Source organism: Rattus rattus, chromosome 11 (assembly GCF_011064425.1).
Source record: "Rattus rattus isolate New Zealand chromosome 11, Rrattus_CSIRO_v1, whole genome shotgun sequence".
Classification (NCBI taxonomy): domain Eukaryota; kingdom Metazoa; phylum Chordata; class Mammalia; order Rodentia; family Muridae; genus Rattus; species Rattus rattus.
The window spans coordinates 35,974,778-35,984,223 of record NC_046164.1 but is presented as its reverse complement, the minus strand read 5'-3'; positions in this window follow the sequence as shown (position 1 = coordinate 35,984,223).

The following is a 9,446-nucleotide window of genomic DNA, read 5'->3' as shown; positions in this document are numbered from 1 at the left end:
GGATGGAATCCTTTCATGGAACTGTCTTGTTCATTCTCCCTGGCACGAATACAAACAGTCCCTGGGGGGAAATTGTACAGCTGGAAAACCTTAGCGTTATAGGATTCTCAGAGTGAAGGATCCCATGACTAAACATTGGGAACGTTATCCCTTCTCGAACAGCAGCACATATGTCTTTGTAACTTGCTGGCCAGGAGAGAAGGTAGGCTAACTTCTAATCTTTACCTTCTCTTCTGTTCCAGACCCAATTTCCAGTCTCAGTGCTAGCTCTGCAGTAGACCGTCTGCCAATGCCTCCCTCTCTTTCTGCCCTTATCTACAATGCATCCCACAGACTTCCCTTCAACATTCTCTCCCGCCACTGACTCCTATTCCAGGCCCGATCTCCATCAGGATTTACCTTTGTTGAAGAGGCTGTCATGCTTCCAGTAGGTACGGTTGACCTGTTAATCAAAAATCAGGTTTCTATGAGTGTTGATTTATATCTGAGTCATCAATTCAATTCTTTCCAACAATGTGTCTGTTTTTATGGCAATACTCCACTGTTTGTTTGTTTGTTTGTTTGTTTGTTTGTTTGTTTATTTATTGCTGGCTCTGTAGCAATATAGAATGGTGGGATATCCAGCAGTTATTTTATTTTTCAGGATTGTTTTAGATATCAAGGATTTTTTTTGCAAATGAAGTTGATATTTATGTTTTAAATGTCCGTAAAAAACTGTTAGAATTTTGAATTTAATCTGCTGATTGCTTTTGGTAGGTTGTCCATTTTAATATGTTAATCCTGTTGGCACGTGAACATGGAAGATCTTTCAATCTTCTGACATTTTCATTAATTTCTTTCTTCAAAGACTAAAAGTCTTTTCATACAAGTCTTTCATTTCTTTGCTTAGTTTTACTCCAAGATATTTTATAGTATTGAAGCTATTTGTAGAATATGTTGTTTCCCTGATTTTCTTCTCAGTTTGTTTGCCATTTGTATACAGGCTCATGGTTTCTTTTTAATGTTTTCATTGTTCGTTTGTATCCAGTCAGTTTGCTGAAAGTGTTTATCAGTGGTACGACTTCCTTGGTGGAAAATTCAGGGTCATGTTTTATACTGTTGTATCATTTGCAAATAACAATAGTCTGAATACATTCTTCCAATTTGAATATGGTTTATCATCTCCTGTTGTTTTATTGCTCTAGTTAAAACTTCAAGTTCTATATTGAATAAATACAGAAGCAGTGGGCTTTCTTGTCCCTGATTTTAGTGGAATTGGTTTAAGTTTCTCTTCATTTAATATGAATGTTAGCTATGGACTTGCCATAGAGTGCTTTTTATAATGTTTAGGTATCTTCCTTCATTTCTGAATCTCTCCAAGATTTTTATCATGAAGAGTTGGGTTTTTGTTAAATTTCTTCCTCTAAAGAGATAAACATGTTCTTTTTTATTTCAGTATGTTTGTATGGTGGATTACATTTATTGATTTTCATATATTAAACTATCACTGCATTTATAAGATATCTACTTGATCATGGTAGATAATCTTTTTGACATGTTCTTCGATTCAGATTGCAAGTATTTTATGGAGTATTTTTACCTCTATGTTTAAAGGGGAAATTGTTAAGAATTTTCCTTTTCTGAGGCCTTATGTGACTTGGGTATCAGGGTAAGTGTCTCATAAATTGAGTTGGACAATGTTTCTCTTGTTTCTATTTTGTGGAACAATTTGAGAAGTATTCTTTGAAAGTCTGGTAGAATTCTGTTCTAAAACAATGTGGCCCTTGACCAAGGTGCCATTACAATGGCATTTGTAAAGAAAGATGTGTGGACAAAAGGTTATGCTGTGGAATACATGCTAAACACTACAGCATGCACAATGAGCTTTCCATTTTTCTCTCTTTCAGGGAGGTTGAAAGGGTGGAGGGCAGGTAGAGGAGAGGGGAGTAAGAGGTTTGGGATGCATGTTGTGAAATTCACAAACAATAAAAATTAAATAGTAAATACTGTAAACAACAACAGTAACAACAGCAACAACAAACATGAGTGCTCTCGTGTTTTGATTATAAATGCTAAGAATATAAATGGTCTTCTTGGTTTTTCTTTATTCTTTGATGAGTATGCAATATCTTTCTAGGTAAAATTTTATTGGTTTTGGATTTTTAATATATTAAAATAGGTCTATTTGGCTGAAATTTGTTTTATAATCTTTTACCATGAAGTAATGGCTATCCTTGAAGTTATGTTTCTCAGATTTAGAAGGATAGGGAGCAGAAACTTATTGAACCCACCTCCAGCAGAAAGACAGGGTGTAAAGTGTGAGATGGGGTTGCTATCCCATAATCAAAACTCTGAGTCATAATTTTTCCTATCTGAAAGAAACACAGGGATGGAAATGGAGAAGATCTTGAGGAAAAGAAGGTCCAGCAACAGGTCCAAAGTAGGATCTAGCTCAAAGGGAGACCCCAAGACCTGACGCCATTACTGAAGCTATGGGACATTCACAAAAAGGGACCTATCATGACTGCCCTCCAAAAGACCCAACAAGAAGCTGAAAGAGTCAGATGCAGATGTGTGCACCCAACCAATGAACAGAAAGTGCTGACCCAGTGGTTGAATTAGGGAAAAGCTGGAGGAAGCTAAGGAGGTGGGCAACCCTGTAGGAGGACCAGCAGTCTCAGTTAACCAGGACCCCGAGATCTCTCAGATACTGGATCACCAACCAGGCAGCAAACACCAGTTGAGATGAGGCCTCCAACACATATACAGCAGAGGACTCCTGGGTCTGCATTCAGTCAGAAAGCGTCCACCTAACCCTCAAGAGACTGTAGACTGCTGAAAGTATTGAGGTCAGGTGGGGTGGGGTGAGGTGGGAAAATCCTTGTGGAGACAGGGGTGGGGTGGAGTATGGGATGTGGAACAGCCAGGGAGGTAGACTGGTAGGGGAATATAATTTGGAGTATGAAAATTAATTAATTAATTAAAAATCTGATTTTTCAATCTATTTTGATAGTTCTTGAATTGTTATTGGGTAATGAAGTCCATTGATATTGAGAGATATCAATGACCAATGATTGTTAATTTCAGTAATTCTTGTGGTAATGATGGTATTGTTCTTGTGTTCATTTGTCTCTCTCTGGTGTATGTGTGCGTGTGTGTGTGTGTGTGTGTGTGTGTGTGTGTGTGTTTGTGTGTTTGTGTGTGTGCGTGTGTGTCACATGTACACACAGGCACACGTATGTAGGTGTGGTCTTTCTTTTGATTTTCTTTGTGTTTGGCTATTTCCTGTGTTTTCATGGGTGTGGCTAACTTCAGTTGGTTCCAGTTTTTCTTCTAGTACCTTCTATTGACCTTTATTTGTAGATAGATATTATTTAAGATTTATTTTATCACAGAATATCTTATTTTCTCAATCTATGAGGATCAAAATTTTGGTGGGTGTAGTAAGTCTGTGCTGGCACTTTGGTCACAGAGTCTGTAGCATATCTGTATGCTTTTAAAGTGTCCATTGAGAAATCATGTTATTCTAATAGGTTTGCTGTTACGTGTTATTTGTTGTTCTTCCCTTGCAGCTTTGAATGTTCTATCTTTGTTCTTTATGTTTAGTTCTCTGATTATTATGGGACAAGGAAATTTCTTTTTTTTTTTTTGTCCTATCTCGTCTTGTGTTCTACATGCTTCTTGTACTTTTGTGGACATCTCCACTTTAGGCTTCTTTTGATTTTGTTGAAAACATTTTCTGACCTTTGAGCTGAATTAATCTTCCTATAGACTCTTAATTCTTAGCTTTGATCTTTTCATAGTGTCACAAATTTCCTAAATGTTTTGTGTCAGGAAATGTTCTAAAATTAAAATCTTCTTTGACTGGTGTCTTTATTTCTTCTATTATATTCAATTCCTGAAATTCCGTATTCCATCTTTTGTATTCTGTTCATAAAATTTGACTCTACATTTCTTTTTTTTTTTTTTTTTTTTTTTTTTACTTTTATATTTTTTATATACATTTTGAGTGTTATTCCCTTTCCCGGTTTCTGGGCAAAAATCCCCCACCCCCCTCCCCTTCCTTATGGGTGTTCCCCTCCCGACCCTCCCCCTATTGCCGCCCTCCCCCCAACAGTCTAGTTCACTGGGGGTTCATTCTTAGCAGGACCCAGGGCTTCCCCTTCCACTGGTGCTCTTACTAGGATATTCATTGCTACCTATGAGGTCAGAGTCCAGGGTCAGTCCATGTATAGTCTTTAGGTAGTGGCTTAGTCCCTGGAAGCTCTGGTGGCTTGGCATTGTTGTACACATAGGGTCTCGAGCCCCTTCAAGCTCTTCCAGTTCTTTCTCTGATTCCTTCAACGGGGGTCCTATTCTCAGTTCAGAGGTTTGCTGCTGACATTCGCCTCTGTATTTTTGCTGTATTCTGGCTGTGTCTCTCAGGAGCGATCTACACTTCTGCACTTCTTTTTGCTTCATCCATCTTGTCTAATTGGGTGGCTGTATATATATGGGCCACATGTGGGGGCAGGCTCTGAATGGATGTTCCTTCAGTCTCTGTTTTAATCTTTGCCTCTCTCTTCCCTGCCAAGGGTATTCTTGTTCCCCTTTTAAAGAAGGAGTGAAGCATTCACATTTTGATCATCCGTCTTGAGTTTCATTTGTTCTAGGCATCTAGGGTAATTCAGGCATTTGGGCTAATAGCCACTTATCAATGAGTGCATACCATGTATGTCTTTCTGTGATTGGGTTAGCTCACTCAGGATGATATTTTCCAGTTCCAACCATTTGCCTACAAATTTCATAAACTCGTTGTTTTTGATAGCTGAGTAATATTCCATTGTGTAGATGTACCACATTTTCTGTATCCATTCCTCTGTTGAAGGGCATCTGGGTTCTTTCCAGGTTCTGGCTATTATAAATAAGGCTACATATGAACATAGTGGAGCACGTGTCTTTTTTTTTTATATGTTGGGGCATCTTTTTGGGTATATGCCCAAGAGAGGTATAGCTGGATCCTCAGGCAGTTCAATGTCCAATTTTCTGAGGAACCTCCAGACTGATTTCCAGAATGGTTGTACCAGTCTGCAATCCCACCAACAATGGAGGAGTGTTCCTCTTTCTCCACATCCTCGCCAGCATTTGCTGTCACCTGAGTTTTTGATCTTAGCCATTCTCACTGGTGTGAGGTGAAATCTCAGGGTTGTTTTGATTTGCATTTCCCTGATGACTAAAGATGTTGAACATTTCTTTAGGTGTTTCTCAGCCATTCGGCATTCCTCAGCTGTGAATTCTTTGTTTAGCTCTGAACCCCATTTTTAATAGGGTTATTTGTCTCCAAGTGTCTAACTTTTTGAGTTCTTTTGTATATTTTGGATATAAGGCCTCTATCTGTTGTAGGATTGGTAAAAGATCTTTTTCCCAATCTGTTGGTTGCCGTTTTGTCCTAACCACAGTGTCCTTTGCCTTACAGAAGCTTTGCAGTTTTATGAGATCCCATTTGTCGATTCTTGATCTTAGAGCATAAGCCATTGGTGTTTTGTTCAGGAAATTTTTTCCAGTGCCCATGTGTTCCAGATGCTTCCTATTTTTTTCTTCTATTAGTTTGAGTGTGTCTGGTTTGATGTGGAGGTCCTTGATCCACTTGGACTTAAGCTTTGTACAGGGTGATAAGCATGGATCGATCTGCATTCTTCTACATGTTGACCTCCAGTTGAACCAGCACCATTTGCTGAAAATGCTATCTTTTTTCCATTGGATGGATTTGGCTCCTTTGTCAAAAAAAAATCAAGTGACCATAGGTGTGTGGGTTCATTTCTGGGTCTTCAATTCTGTTCCATTGGTCTATCTGTCTGTCTCTGTACCAATACCATGCAGTTTTTATCACTATTGCTCTGTAATACTGCTTGAGTTCAGGGATAGTGATTCCCCTGAAGTCCTTTTTTTATTGTTGAGGATAGTTTTAGCTATCCTGGGTTTTTGTTATTCCAGATGAATTTACAAATTGTTCTGTCTAACTCTTTGAAGAATTGGATTGGTATTTTGATGGGGATTGCATGGAATCTGTAGATCGCTTTTGGTAAAATGGCCATTTTTACTATATTAATCCTGCCAATCCATGAGCATGGGAGATCTTTCCACCTTCTGAGGTCTTCTTCAATTTCTTTCTTCAGTGTCTTGAAGTTCTTATTGTACAGATCTTTTACTTGCTTGGTTAAAGTCACACCGAGGTACTTTATATTATTTGGGTCTATTATGAAGGGTGTCGTTTCCCTAATTTCTTTCTCGGCTTGTTTCTCTTTTGTGTAGAGGAAGGCTACTGATTTATTTGAGTTAATTTTATACCCAGCCACTTTGCTGAAGTTGTTTATCAGCTTTAGTAGTTCTCTGGTGGAACTTTTGGCATCACTTAAATATACTATCATATCATCTGCAAATAGTGATATTTTGACTTCTTCTTTTCCGATCTGTATCCCCTTGATCTCCTTTTGTTGTCTGATTGCTCTGGCTAGAACTTCAAGAACTATATTAAATAAGTAGGGAGAGAGTGGGCAGCCTTGTCTAGTCCCTGATTTTAGTGGGATTGCTTCAAGTTTCTCTCCATTTAGTTTAATGTTAGCAACTGGTTTGCTGTATTTGGCTTTTACTATGTTTAGGTATGGGCCTTGTATTCCTATTCTTTCCAGGACTTTTATCATGAAGGGGTGTTGAATTTTGTCAAATGCTTTCTCAGCATCTAATGAAATGATCATGTGGTTTTGTTCTTTCAGTTTGTTTATATAATGGATCACGTTGATGGTTTTCCAGATATTAAACCATCCCTGCATGCCTGGGATGAAGCCTACTTGATCATGGTGGATGATTGTTTTGATGTGCTCTTGGATTCGGGTTTGCCAGAATTTTGTTGAGTATTTTTGCGTCAATGTTCATAAGGGAAATTGGTCTGAAGTTCTCTTTCTTTGTTGGGTCTTTGTGTGGTTTAGGTATAAGAGTAATTGTGGCTTCATAGAAGGAATTCCATCTGTTTCAATTTTGTGGAATAGTTTGGATAATATTGGTATGAGGTCTCCTATGAAGGTCTGATAGAATTCTGCACTAAACCCGTCTGGACCTGGGCTCTTTTTGGTTGGGAGACCTTTAATGACTGCTTCTATTTCCTTAGGAGTTATGGGGTTGTTTAACTGGTTTATCTGTTCCTGATTTAACTTCGGTACCTGGTATCTGTCTAGGAAGTTATCCATTTCCTGCAGATTTTCAAGTTTTGTTGAATATAGGCTTTTATAGTAAGATCTGATGATTTTTTGAATTTCCTCTGAATCTGTAGTTATGTCTCCCTTTTCATTTCTGATTTTGTTAATTTGGATACACTCTCTGTGTCCTCTCGTTTGTCTGGCTAGGGGTTTATCTATCTTGTTGATTTTCTCAAAGAACCAACTTTTGGTTCTGTTGATTCTTTCTATGGTCCTTTTTGTTTCTACTTGGTTGATTTCAGCTCTGAGTTTGATTATTTCCTGCCTTCTACTCCTCCTGGGTGTATTTGCTTCTTTTTGTTCTAGAGCTTTTAGGTGTGCTGTCAAGCTGCTGACATATGCTCTTTCCTGTTTCTTTCTGCAGGCACTCAGCGCTATGAGTTTTCCTCTTAGCACAGCTTTCATTGTGTCCCATAAGTTTGGGTATGTTGTACCTTCATTTTCATTAAATTCTAAAAGTTTTTAATTTTTTTCTTTATTTCTTCCTTGACCAGGTTATCATTGATTAGAGCATTGTTCAGTTTCCACGTATATGTGGGCATTCTTCCCTTATTGTTATTGAAGACCAGCTTTAGGCCGTGGTGGTCCGATAGCACGCATGGGATTATTTCTATCTTTCTGTACCTGTTGAGGCCCGTTTTTTGACCAATTATATGGTCAATTTTGGAGAAAGTACCATGAGGAGCTGAGAAGAAGGTATATCCTTTTGCTTTAGGGTAGAACGTTCTATAAATATCCGTTAAGTCCATTTGGCTCATGACTTCTCTTAGTCTGTCTACGTCTCTGTTTAATTTCTGTTTCCATGATCTGTCCATTGATGAGAGTGGGGTGTTGAAATCTCCTACTATTATTGTGTGAGGTGCAATGTGTGTTTTGAGCTTCTTTTACGTATGTAGGTGCCCTTGTATTTGGGGCATAGATATTTAGGATTGAGAGTTCATCTTGGTGGATTTTTCCTTTGATGAATATAAAGTGTCCTTCCTTATCTTTTTTGATGACTTTTAGTTGAAATTGATTTTATTTGATATTAGAATGGCTACTCCAGCTTGCTTCTTCTGGACCATTTGCTTGAAAGTTGTTTCCCAGCCTTTCACTCTGAGGTAGTGTCTGTCTTTGTCTCTGAGGTGTGTTTCCTGTAGGCAGCAGAATGCAGGGTCCTCGTTGCGTATCCAGTTTGTTAATCTATGTCTTTTTATTGGGGAGTTGAGGCCATTGATGTTGAGAGATATTAAGGAATAGTGATTATTGCTTCCTGTTATATTCATATTTGGATGTGAGGTTGTGTTTGTGTGCTTTTCTTCTCTTTGTTTTGTTGCCAAGACGATTAGTTTCTTGCCTCTTCTTGGGTATAGCTTGCCTCCTTATGTTGGGCTTTTACCATTTATTATCCTTTGTAGTGCTGGATTTGTAGAAAGATATTGTGTAAATTTGGTTTTGTCATGGAATATCTTGGTTTCTCCATCTATGTTAATTGAGAGTTTTGCAGGATACAGTAGCCTGGGCTGGCATTTGTGTTCTCTTAGGGTCTGTATGACATCAGTCCAGGATCTTCTGGCCTTCATAGTTTCTGGCGAGAAGTCTGGTGTGATTCTGATAGGTCTGCCTTTATATGTTACTTGACCTTTTTCCCTTACTGCTTTTAATATTCTTTCTTTATTTTGAGCGTTTAGTGTTTTGACTATTATGTGACGGGAGGTGTTTCTTTTCTGGTCCAATCTATTTGGAGTTCTGTAGGCTTCTTGTATGCCTATGGGTATCTCTTTTTTTAGGTTAGGGAAGTTTTCTTCTATGATTTTGTTGAAGATATTTACTGGTCCTTTGAGCTGGGAGTCTTCACTCTCTTCTATACCTATTATCCTTAGGTTTGATCTTCTCATTGAGTCCTGGATTTCCTGTATGTTTTGGACCAGTAGCTTTTTCCGCTTTACATTATCTTTGACAGTTGAGTCAATTATTTCTATGGAATCTTCTGCTCCTGAGATTCTCTCTTCCATCTCTTGTATTCTGTTGGTGAAGCTTGTATCTACAGCTCCTTGTCTCTTCTTTTGGTTTTCTATATCCAGGGTTATTTCCATGTGTTCTTTCTTGATTGCTTCTATTTCCATTTTTAATTCCTTCAACTGTTTGATTGTGTTTTCCTGGAATTCTTTCAGGGATTTTTGCAATTCCTCTCTGTAGGCTTCTACTTGTTTATTAATGTTTTCCTGTGTTTCTCTAAGGGAGTTCTTCACGTCT